The sequence below is a fragment of the Gossypium arboreum genome, chromosome 9 (genome assembly GCF_025698485.1).
Source record: "Gossypium arboreum isolate Shixiya-1 chromosome 9, ASM2569848v2, whole genome shotgun sequence".
In the NCBI taxonomy this organism is placed as follows: Eukaryota; Viridiplantae; Streptophyta; class Magnoliopsida; order Malvales; family Malvaceae; genus Gossypium; species Gossypium arboreum.
The window spans coordinates 52,625,702-52,638,704 of record NC_069078.1 but is presented as its reverse complement, the minus strand read 5'-3'; positions in this window follow the sequence as shown (position 1 = coordinate 52,638,704).

Here is a 13,003-nt window from a genome sequence, read left to right as displayed (position 1 = left end):
GTGTCCCTACCCGTATGGACAAAAATAAGCCATTTGAATAGCCAACTTGCCACCCCAATTGGGTAAAACCTACAAGCACCAAACCAGGCATACTTGTACAACATTATATGACCAGTTCACAACCAAAACATAAGCCATTCATGACATATCATTTCCAATCAAATACATACTAATAAGGCTTACCAATTTATATCAAACATAAGTCAAAAGCTTGTCAAAACATTTCTTTCTATACATCATTCAATTTCATGCTAAAACTTGTCAAAACTTACCAACATTTATCATTTCTTTTATCAGCTCAAACATATCAAATATAACATATTACATCACATATCTTATACCAAAACCATGAATATTCACAACCATACCAAACCATATCACATGGCTAAATATAAACATTACAAAACCTATCCAAAGTGCTTCTACCCTATACATACCATACTTTACTATATACATTTTCAAAAGGTACTAAAATGAGATTCGATAGTGTGGTGACGATCCTCGACGATCCCCAAGCGCACAGTAGCTTCGATATCTATAAAACAATGCAAACATACATAGAGTAAGCTTCCAAAAGCTTAGTAAGCTCGTACCAAAAATCATCAACAGTTTATAAAATATAAAACATCAACACATGAGTACTTATTAATTCTCAATTCATCTATCAATTCTATGCCAACACAATTCATATGTTTATACCAATTCAATGGACTTCATATGCATAACATCATCTATCACATAGGTATCATACAAACCTGAACCTTCCCGTATTTATTCATTTTCATTCTCACCTCTCTTTCAGATATTTTAAGACTTTCCGAAGATTATTCATGCTTTAACATCCACACACTTAGTGCTTTAAATATTAGCCGAAGCTATAATAATTCTACACACTTAGTGCCATCTCAATTAACTGAAGCTATCTCGGTATCGCACACTTAGCACCTCATATAGCCGAAACTAGATTAAATCGCACACTTAGTGCCAAATACCATTGATTTATCATTGTATTCATCCAAACCAGATATATATACAATCTGTCTATAATCAAAACATCAAAACATACTTGCAATATCAAGTTTTACGTACGAACTTACCTCGTACTCGAAATTGTTGACTCAGACAGTTTACTCTATAATCTTCGACTTCCCTCGGTCTAAGTCTGAATTCCTCTTTTCTTGATCTATATGTATTAAAAATTTATCCTTTTATTCACTAAATCATTCAAACCAATCCATATACAAATAATTAGGGCATTTTGCAAACTAGCCCTTATATTTTCACATTTCGACACTTTAGTCCCTAATTCACAAAATCACAAAATACATAAAATTTGCTTGTACACAAGCTTAGCCAAATTTTCATAGCTTCATACAAGTCCATACATTTCATTTATTTCACACTTTAGTCCCTCAAAACAACATTTTTACAATTTAGCCCAAATTACTAAATTACATCAAAAATCCAAAGACAAAACATGTAAACTCAACATCAAACTTTCATATTTCATCATTTAACAACGTAAAGTTCATGAATTCATCCATGGCACATTTCAAAATCATCATCAAAATTAGAAATTGAGGTATGGGCTTGATAATATACGAAGCAACGATTACAAAAACGTAGAAATTATCAAAAACCAAAGCAAAAACATACCTAAGTCAAAGCTTGCAAGTGTCAAACCCTAGCAAAGCTTTTCTCTCTTCTTTTCTTTGATATTTTCGGCTATAAGAACACATTGTGGCCTATTTTCATACTTTAGTTTTATTATAATTACCATAATAAACATTTACCAATTTACCCTTACATTAAAACATCAATATTCCACCAACTAATGTCCACCAATGTCTTTTAATCAAAACCATGGTCAAATAACCACATAAGGACCTCACAATTATAAAGCCAAGTCAAATAAACACTTTTAACAAGCAGCAGACAACTTTTACATTTTACGCGATTAGGCCATTTTATCATATTGAGTACACATACGATTAAATTTTTATACGAAACTTTTACACATGCTAATTTACACATCATAAGCACGTAAAATAATATTTAAATATTTTTCTGACTCTAATATGTGGTCCCAAAATCACTATTCTGACTAAGGTCTAAACCGGATTGTTACATATAAATTTTCATCCAAATTAAAACCCATTTGTATTCAATCATAAAGTACTTAATACGAGCCTACGAGGCCCAATACCTTGAAAATGAATCGAGACTAAACTGAGAACTTAAGAAATTTCTACAAAACTTAGAAAAATTTTGCTATGAACAGGGGTCACATGCATGGGTGGTTTGGGACACGCCCGTGTGGTTTGGGACACGCCCGTGTCTCTAACCCATGTAACTCTTTGTTTTGCAAAGCATGAACAAATTGAAGTCACACGGTCAAGTCACACGCCTATGTGCTAGGTAGTGTGGTTAATTTAATTTTTATAAAATAGGTGCAAACTTTACACGGTCGGAACACACGCTCGTGCTTGAGGCCATGTCCCTCACATGGCTGAGACACATGCCCGTGTCTCTACCCGTGTGCTCAATTCTAAGCATTATGTTTCTCAAAATTATGGCACCGGGGACACACGGCCAAAATACATGCCCATGGGTGTCTACCAGTATGGACAAAATAAGGGCTATTTACCAAGCCATTTGTCACCCTCATTTGCACATAAACACCTACAATATTATTGGCACCACCATGGAAAATTTAGGTAACCAAAACATCCACAATCAAGGCCAAATCATGTCATTTCATTATCCACACTCCACATATTTACAACATCATATTTTCCAAACCAAATCGAATCACATTCTACAAGTTCCAATATGGCTACCAATAACATGCCTAATTTTACTTAGTTTGCTAGCATACCAATAAGCCAATCTTAACCATTCAACAACAAAACCATTAAGCCACATTCAACCATTTACCAAACATTTATAAACCACATCACACAAGAGATAATTGCATGTCCATACATATATGTATATATATAAGCTTACAACCAATTCAACCAAAATGAGCCAAGTTCAATGGCCAAATACCACATCAAACCTTTGACAATTGTAAGCCAATACATTTGGCCAAATTCATAATGACACATATAACAAAATGACCAAATCCCTATACATGCCAGATTCTCAAAATGTTTAAAATCATCGATACCCAAAATAACAATTTGATAGTGTGATGCGAACTCTGATAATCTCTAACCCGAGCTAGCTTGGTGACACTATAAAATATGAAAAATAAAATGGAGTAAGCTATATAGCTTAGTAAGCTCGTATGAAAGAAATAAACTAACCTTACCATACATTAACATGTAAGTAATATAACTTAAGATAATGTGTTTTACCATATTCACATGATTATAATTCATTCCATCACAACTTACCTTGAGTTCACAATTTCGTGAATCTTATAATAATAAGTTTTGTGCACATACCTGTAACACTCATAATGGTTTCATAATCATTCTCATCTTTGTCATACCCAATGAACAACCTCAGAATAATAATATTGGATACTCGGGAAAACCTTGTACATAAGGTGCCACATATGTAGCCATTGCTACCTCTATCTCATAACACATATATGCTCACTCTCGAGCCATTAACAGGCCTGCTCACACAAGCTGTCAGTCAAGATGTAGCTACTCAGTGTTATTCGCACAAGCTGTCAAGTAACTGCAACATATGTTGGTGTACTCAGCCACCAGTAGGACGAACAGGACCAGCACCCGGATCACATAACATAAAACCCTAATGACATGTCAGTTGTATCTTAATCTATTCCTAAGGTTTGATTGGGATTTCTCACTTGCTGGAACGTTGTCGAACATGTCTTTAGAGTCATTTACACAATTAATGAAGTATTAAAATATTTAAAATACAATTATAATCAAGACCCAAACTTTGTTTTTCCCCCGATCTAGACCCAAACTTGGTTTTTCTTGATCTATAATACCACATTTAACTTATTTAATCATCACATTATTCAATTCATCCCAAAAACACATTATGGAAAAATTTACATTTTTGCCCTTAACTTTTCAACATTTTACAATTTAGTCCCTAGGCTCGTAAAATGAATTTCTTTCAATTTCATCACAACCCAAGCCTAACCGAATATTACTTGTACTAATAAAAGCCCACATTTTTCATTTATTCATACTTTTCTATACATTTTATAGACTTTTACAAATAAGTCCCCTTTTTGATATATTTATCAAAAATCACTTTGTAAATGTTGTTTTTCTAACATCAAACATACATTTTCTACCATTAAACATCAAAATACACACATATTCATCATGGGTCAAATTTTATACTTTATTTTCTTTCAAATTAGTCACTGAAATAGCTAAATCAAGTTACAACAATCTCAAAAATATAAAAATCATTAAAAACGGGACAAGAACGGACTTACAATCAAGCTTGAAAGTGGCCAAAACCCTAGCTATGTCTTCTTCTTCAAATTCGGTTATGGAGGACTAATTTGTGAAGATGGACACTCTTATTTTTACTTATTTTGTCTTTATTTACTAGATTACCCAAATGCCCTCCAGTTAAAATTTGAAATTTTTACCTACTCCATGTCTATTTTTGTCCACTAAGAAGCATAATGGACTAATTACCATTTAAGGACCTCTAATTTAATAATTCATAACAATTAAGCACCTTTAGGTAAGGGAACTCAAGTTTGGCACCTATTGCAATTTATCCTTCTAGTCAAATTGGGCACCCAATCGATAAAATTTCTTAATGAAATTTTCACACAATTATTCTATCATGCTATAGAATTGAAAGAAATAATAAAATAAATATTTCTACTTTGAATTTGTGGTCCCAGAACTACTATTCTGATTTGACCCAAAAACAGGCTGTTACAGTTTTTTATGACAGGTCAAAATTGGGGACTCTAACATTTAAACCGGAGATAGAAAAGTTGGCTCGTACACTTCAAAGAGAAGTTATTTGATACAGTAAAGAACCACAACCCTATTTTGAAGAAGAATCTTACACCGAAGATATCTACTCATCCGAAGATTTAGACGAAATGGCAGATCAAACAATACGCCAACTTGTAGCTGCACTAGATGAACAACAACTGCTATGCATAACTTATCTGGTGGGCGAAACTCTCTTCGAGTTAAAGTCGAGATTAATACATTTATTTCCCACTTTCTTCGGTTTGAAAAATGAGAACCCACATAGCCATCTGAAAGAGTTTCATATGGTTTTTCTAAGCATGAAACCAAAAGGAGTAACTGATGATTAAATAAAACTACGAGCTTTTCCTTTTTCATTAGCTGACTATACTAAAAAATGGCTATTTTATTTACCTCCGGGATCTGTTAATACTTGGATTGATATGTCTTAATGGTTTCTTGATAGGTTTTTCCCAGTAGCTCGAGCAATCGAATTGAGGAGTATAGTTGGAATACAACAAAAAGAAGCAGAATCACTCTATGAATATTGGAAGCGATACAAGAAGTTGTGTGCACATTGCCCACAACATGGTTTGTCTGAACAGTCGCTCTTATAGTATTTCTACGAGGGGTTACTCCTAATAGAAATGAAAATAATTCATACTGCTAGTGGAGGGGCTCTCATGAACATGACTCTCCAAAGAGCTAGGGAATTAATTTCGACAATGGCTACAAATTCTCAACAATATCGACCATCTAAGAAACCTACGAGAAGGGTTCATGAGCTAAGTACTCCTTCCATAGTAAATAAGATTGATGAACTTACTAATGTAGTTAAAAATATGCTTGCAGGACAGACAAACCTAGCTCAGTTGTGTGGGATTTGTGCTAAGCCTGATCATCCTACCGACTCATACCCGATTTTACTTGAGGACACAACTACACAAGTAGATGTCGTTGGGAACTTTCCAGGGCCACCTCAAATGTGCTATGATCCATATTTAAACATGTACAATGCAAGGTGGAGGGATCACCCAAATCTAAGCTATGGATCGAACCCTCGATACAATCAACCATATTAATCAAGGCCACCTCCGCCTCAACAATATCAACCTCCAAAGTCATCTCTCGAAACCATAGTAGAAAGGCTAGCCGTTAGCACTAAAAAGTTTCAACAAAAGACTGAAGTACATCTCCAGGAAATAGATCAGCAAATAAGTAAGTTAGCTCTTATGGTTAGTCGTTTGGAGAACCAAGAAAAATTACCATCTCAAACTGAGTCGTATCCACGTCCAAATGCAAATGTTGTGACCGTAAAAATTGAAAGAGTCAAAACTAGTGCCTGACACAAATCGTGACCACAATGTTGAATAGAAAGCCGAACCAGCAACTCCCACTAAATCGACACCTCATAATCCATTTATTGTACCTCTTTCATACCTTCGAAGAATCGCCCAAGTTAAAAAGGAATGAGAGGAAAAAGAAATCCTTGAGACATTCTGAAAGGTAGAAATTAATATTCCCTTACTTGATGCTATTAAACAGGTTCCACGCTATGCAAAATTTTTTAAAAAACTGTGCATCAGCAAAAAGAAGCTCCAAGGAAATGAATGGGTGAATGTGGGAGAAAATGTTTCTGTAGTGCTACAAAGGAAAATCACGCTGAAATGTAAAGACTAAGGTATGTTTTCTATATCCTACAAAATAGGTAATATTGGCATAAATAAAGTCATGTGTGATTTAGGAGGATCTACTAATGTAATACCTTTATCTATTTTTAAATTGCTAAACGTGGGTCCTTTGAAAGAAGCAGGGGTGATTATTCAATTGGCAGATAGGTCATGCGTACATCTAGAAAGGGTACTAGAAGATGTATACGTAAAGGTAAATGAACTAATTTTTCCTGCAGACTTTTACATCATTGATATTGATGGCGACTACTCAAAAGATGCTTCTGATATTTTACTCAAGAAACCATTCCTAAGTACCACACGTACAAAGATTGATGTTCGTAGTGGAACCTTTACTATGGAATTCTATGATGATGTGGTAAAATTTAATGTTTATGAGGCAATAGGCCAACCTAACACAATGTTGACTATTTCTAGTGTTGATATTATTGAACCACTAACGAAATTTCATTTTGAGTATCATGAAGGGGATGGATTACAAATTGTACCTTCCAAAAGTTTAGACCTCAATATGATGGATAAATTGGAGGAGATAATGACGTTCAGAGAACCAATTCGGGAAACCGTTGTTCTATTTAATACTCCTCAATTCCCTAGAAGCCAACGTAAGTATTTTGAACTTTCTCCTTCTAAAACTAAACTGTTGCATTCTATTTTATAGGCCCCTAAGATAGAGCTTAAACCATTGCTGGAACACTTGAAGTATGCCTATCTAGGTAATGGAAACACTTTACTAGTAATAGCTTTCAGTAAACTTTCGAAATTGGAAGAGGAAAATTTAATTCGAGTCTTGAGAAACTACAAAGGCGCTATCGGATGGACGATCACTGACATAAAAGGATTAAGTCTTTCGACTTGCATGCATAGAATACCTATAGAAGAAAACTCAAGCACAAAGAGAGAAGCTCAAAGACGTCTTAATCCACCAATGATAGAGGCTGTCAAAAAGGAAATTCAAAATCTACTGGACGTCGGGATGATCTATCCAATTTCTAACAGTAATTGGGTTAGCCCAATTCACGTAGTACCCAAGAAAACTGGTATGACTGTAATAAAAAATGCAACAAGAAATTTAATTCCCACTTGAGTCTAAAATAGGTGGAGAATCTATATAGATTACAGGAAGTTGAACTCTTTAACTCGAAAAGACCATTGTCCACTTCCTTTTATTGATCAAATGTTAGAACGTTTAGTGAGAAAAATTCACTATTGTTGTCTTGATAGTTATTCAGGTTTTTTCCAAATTCCAGTGGCACCGGAGGACCAAGAGAAAACAATGTTTACATGTCCCTTTGGCATATTTGCCTACAAACGGATGCCGCTTAAACTTTGCAATTCACTAGCCACATTCCAGAGGTGTATGGTAAGTATATTTTTTGACTATGTCGAGACAATAATTGAGGTATTTATGGATGATTTTATAGTTTATGGTAATTCTTTCAATGAATGTCTGTCAAACCTCGTTAAAATTTTAGAGAGATTCTTAGAATTTAATCTAATTCTTAATTATGAGAAATGTCATTTTATGGTAGATAAGGGATTGATTTTAGGCATATTGTTTGGGCTGAAGGGATTATGGTCGATAAGGCCAAAACTGATGTTATCAACTCCCTTCTATACCCCACAACTGTGAAGGAAATCCGTTATTTTCTTAGTCATGCATGTTTTTACAGGCACTTTATTAAAGACTTTTCTAAGATTTCACAACTGCTCTGCTATCTCTTACAAAAAGATAAAGAGTTCAAATTTGATCAGCGTGTAAAGATGCGCTCGACACTCTCAAACAAAAGCTTGTTTCAGTTCCTATGGTATAGCCGCCAAATTGGGACTACCCTTTCAAGCTCATGTGCAATGCAAGCAACTGATGGTCGTGAAACTAACTAAAAATTCAACTAAGACAAGCGTACCTATCGAACAGTAGTATAGCTATGGTGAGACTGAGAATATCGTATCCACGAGGACTAAAAGTACTAGTAATTATTATCTTTAAACTAAAACTAATTATATAATTAACTAAGATTATGACAGAGATTAAAGTTGGAAAATACTTTTTAGAAAAGCAATGGAGAAGACAATACCCAAGGAAGAATTCACCTAGACTTCACTTATTACTTCTGAATTAGATGATTTATTCACTTGACTTAATCCGTAGAAATCTCTAGTTTATGTTATTATCTCTCTCGAGACTAAAAACAACTGACTCTAGGTTGATAAATTGAAATCTCTTTCTATTTAAAACCCTTATTGTCGCATTAACTCTGTCTATGGATTCCCTTATTAGATTTGACTCTAATCCGACAGATTTATGTCGCCTTATCTCTAGAATTGCATGCAACTCCGCTTAATTATGAATGATCTACTCTTAACTAGGGACTTTTGCTCCATTGAATAAGCACATCAAAAACCTAAATTAATATCCTGGAATATTAAAGCAAGGGTTAAAACTCACAATTAAGAATAAAAACAATTATTTACCATATAACTCAAATAGTAATAAGATTCGTCTTACGTTTCATCCCCCTTAGGTATTTAGGAAGTTTAGTTCATAATAATGGAAAACATCTCAAAATTGGGAAAACAACAAAACATAAAGAAACCCAAAGAACTTCTAGGGAAATTAAATAGAGATCTTCAGTCTTGAAGTAGATCCTGCTTCCGAGCTGATTCCGATGGCAGTCCTTGAGTATTTTCTACCTCCCACTTTGTGTGTCCCCTTTTTAATCCTCTTCTAAGGTGTTTATATAGACTTTGGAATGCTTCAAAACCCTCAAAATTAGCCTTTTCCGAGTAGAATTAGACTTGGGCTCGACAGAGACACAGCTGTGTACCACGCCCGAATGAAGGTCCTCAGGTCGTGTGCAATTCTAACTTAATTTTTAGTCGACACGGCCATGACACATGGACGTGTGGCCTACCCGTGTGTATCACACAGGTGTGTGGTTTACCCGTGTAAAAATGCATAGGCTGTGTGAAATATTGAAATAAGCCCATTTTGTCCGTTTTTGGCCCGTTTCTTACTCTTTTCACCTTCCTATGCTCACCTGGGTATAAAAAATGAAATTAAACGATTAGGGGCATCAAATTCACTAAATATTATGATAAATCATCCAAAAATATGCCAGCCATGGGATAAAAATATGTATATATTATGGTTTATCAGCAATCAAAGTGTAGAAGTTATCCTTGGGAAAAGAATTGGGAAGGAACTTCACGTCATATTCTACACCTCTAAAATACTAGATGTTGCCCAACTGAACTACTAAAAAAGAATTAGTAGCTATTGTTTTTGCTTTGGAAAAAATTAGATAGTATTTATTAGGCACTAAAGTTATTGTTTTTTCTGACCATACAGCGTTCAAATATTTGATCGGGAAAAAAGAGGCAAAATCTAGGTTAATTCGATAGATTCTTCTCTTACAAGAATTCAATCTCAAGATCAATGACAAGAAAGGAAGTGAGAGCTCAGTAATTGATCATTTGAGTCAATTCCCTTTTCAAAAGATGAAACACCTCTTAAAGATAACTTCCTAGATAAAAGTCTTTTGTTAACTTAGACAGTTTACCCATGGTTTGTCGATATGGTAAATTACCTCGCTACAAGTATTGTTTCTTCCAATATCACGTTCTAAAAAGAACAAGCTCAAAAGAGACTCATAATATTATATTTGGGACAACCTATACCTATGGAAACACTTTTCTGATCAGGTAATTCGACGATGTGTCGCAGAAACTGAGGTACAATCTATCCTTTCTTTTTGTCATTCTTATACTTGTGGAGCACATTTCGGTCCTAAACGTATCGCACATAAGGTACTTGAGTGTAGATTGTTTTGGCCACACATATTTCGTGACACTTATTTATTTTGCAAAACTTGCGAGAATTGTCAAAAAGTGGGGAATTTAAGCCGAAAAAGTGATATGTCCAAAAAGTGGGGAATTTAAGCCGAAAGAGTGAGATGTCCCTAACACCTATACATGTATGTGAAATTTTTTTATATGTGGGACATCTATTTTATAGGACCATTTGTTTCATCATTTAATAATGTTTACATTATTCTCGCTGTAGATTACGTATCTAAATGGGTAAAAGCTAAAGCTACTTGACATGCCGATGCTAAAACTGTAGTGGATTTTCTAACGAACTCTATCTTTTCTAGGTTTGGCACACCAATAGCATTAATCAGTGATCGAGGAACTCATTTCTGCAACAAGGTAATTGATACTCTACTGAAAAGTAAAGGGTTACACATCGTGTGGCCACAGCTTATCACCCATAAACAAACGATGTAGCTGAAGTTTCAAACCAAAAAATAAAGTCGATTCTGGAAAAGACCATGAAACCAAATAGAAAAGACTGGAGCTTATGTTTAAACGATGCATTGTGGGCGTATCATACTACTTACAAGGGACCCATAAGAATGTCCCCTTACCGACTCATATTCGGTAAACTGTGTCACCTTCTAGTGGAGTTAGAACATAAAGCATTTTGGGCAGTAAAAAGATACAACATGGAGTTGGACGCTGCAGGTAATTATCAAAAATTAGACATTCAAGAACTCAAAGAGATCCGGCGAGACGCACGTTTCATGACCAGAAAATATCTCACAAACAATTTTCAGTTGACCAAAAAACTGTTACTTTAAGATACTACATTGAGAATGTTTTCGGGTAAGCTTCGAACCAAATGGCCTAGTCTTTTTGTTATTACTAAAATATTTCCTCATGGAGCAGTTGAAATTAAAAGTGAGGAATCTGGAAAATGTTTTAAAGTCAATGGTCAAAGGTTAAAAACCCTTTTACGAGAACTCTCAAGTACCAGTGGTGAAGGAATTATTTTTCGAGGAGCTGATGATTAAATTGTCCATGTTGTTGAGCTAACGACGTTAAAAAAAGGCTTTATGGGAGGCAACCCACATTTATTTTTATTTGTTTTATTTAATTTTGAATTCTAGTTTAGTTTGAAAATTAAATAATATTATTTTAATCCATTTGATCGTGCTATTTTCCAGGAGCAACCACCTCATACTGTAGATAAACAACTTCATTGCATTGAAGCTCGCCTCGAAACAGTGGAAGCCAACATCTCAAGCATCCTCAACATACTACAAAGCAATCACTTCCACCACCCTCCGGCCCATTAAATATAAATAGAGAGTACACTTTCTCCACTCATATTATCCTTTTTGCACATTGGGGGCAACGTAGGCTCAGTAGGGGAAATTTTGGATCATGCCATACTTTATTTTTACATGTGTTTTGCTAAGAGTAATTTCTTAATTCATTTCGAAAATAAACCTCTAATTCTTAAGTTCAGTTTATTTAAATAAGTGGGTGAATCATGAATAATTATTGCTAGTTTGATCAATGAATATTTTGTAAAATTGAAAAAGTGATGCCTTAGTCAATATTTCATGTAAATTGTTGGTTTTATTGAACTTTCCTAATGAAAGTACTCGGTTAAAAAAAATAAGTTTGCTAATAGCTTGGTTAAGAGTGAAGATTTAGAAATATGACCAAGTTGAGTAACCGGGATGAGGTGCTTGGGTTGTCATCTCATTTCGCGCCAAAAGGTTTAGTGACGAGCTGAAACTTGTAACATTATACTAACTGAACTGCCTTGAAATAAATTAATCAAGGACACATGAAATTGAGTAACCGGGATGAGGTGCTTGGGTTGTCATCTCATTTCGCGTCAAAATGTTTGATTATGTCTCGAATTCATTAAAAATAAATAAAGAGAACATGTTGGGTTGAGTAACCGATGTGAGGTGCTTGGTTGTCATCTCACTTCGTGTCAAAAGACTTGACTTTATTTGAAAAAAAAAAACTAAAAACTAAAAAATGCATATAGATATAAATAAAAATATATATTGGGTATGACCATTTCGCATGTTTGATTGAGCTTAAATTTAGTGAAATAGTTGAGTTTGATATATTATTTGAGATTTTATAAAATCTTTATTGATTGAGTTTAGCAATTGTTTATTTTTATTCATCAAATTGTTTGATTTATGCTTGACTATGAAAGGGGTTTTGATTTTGAAAGGAATTGACAAATTATTTTTAGTTGATATCATGCTTAAGGACAAGTATCGGTTGAGTAGGGAGAATTTGATAGTAAGGTAAATTTGTATTTTTAATATATTTATTTTTAGCTAATTATCAAATAAAATGCTATTAAATTTGAATTTTTCTTATCAGTAATGAAATTAGTGTACGAATTCAAAATCTTACAACAAAGTCTAAATTGGAACAAAAAGCAAAGAGGAGGGCTTGATTGAAAAATTGAAGATTCAAAGATGATTGGATAAAGATTGAAGGGTTGAATTTTTTTTAAAAGTGGTTGGATAAAGATTGAAGGATTTTTTATATTGT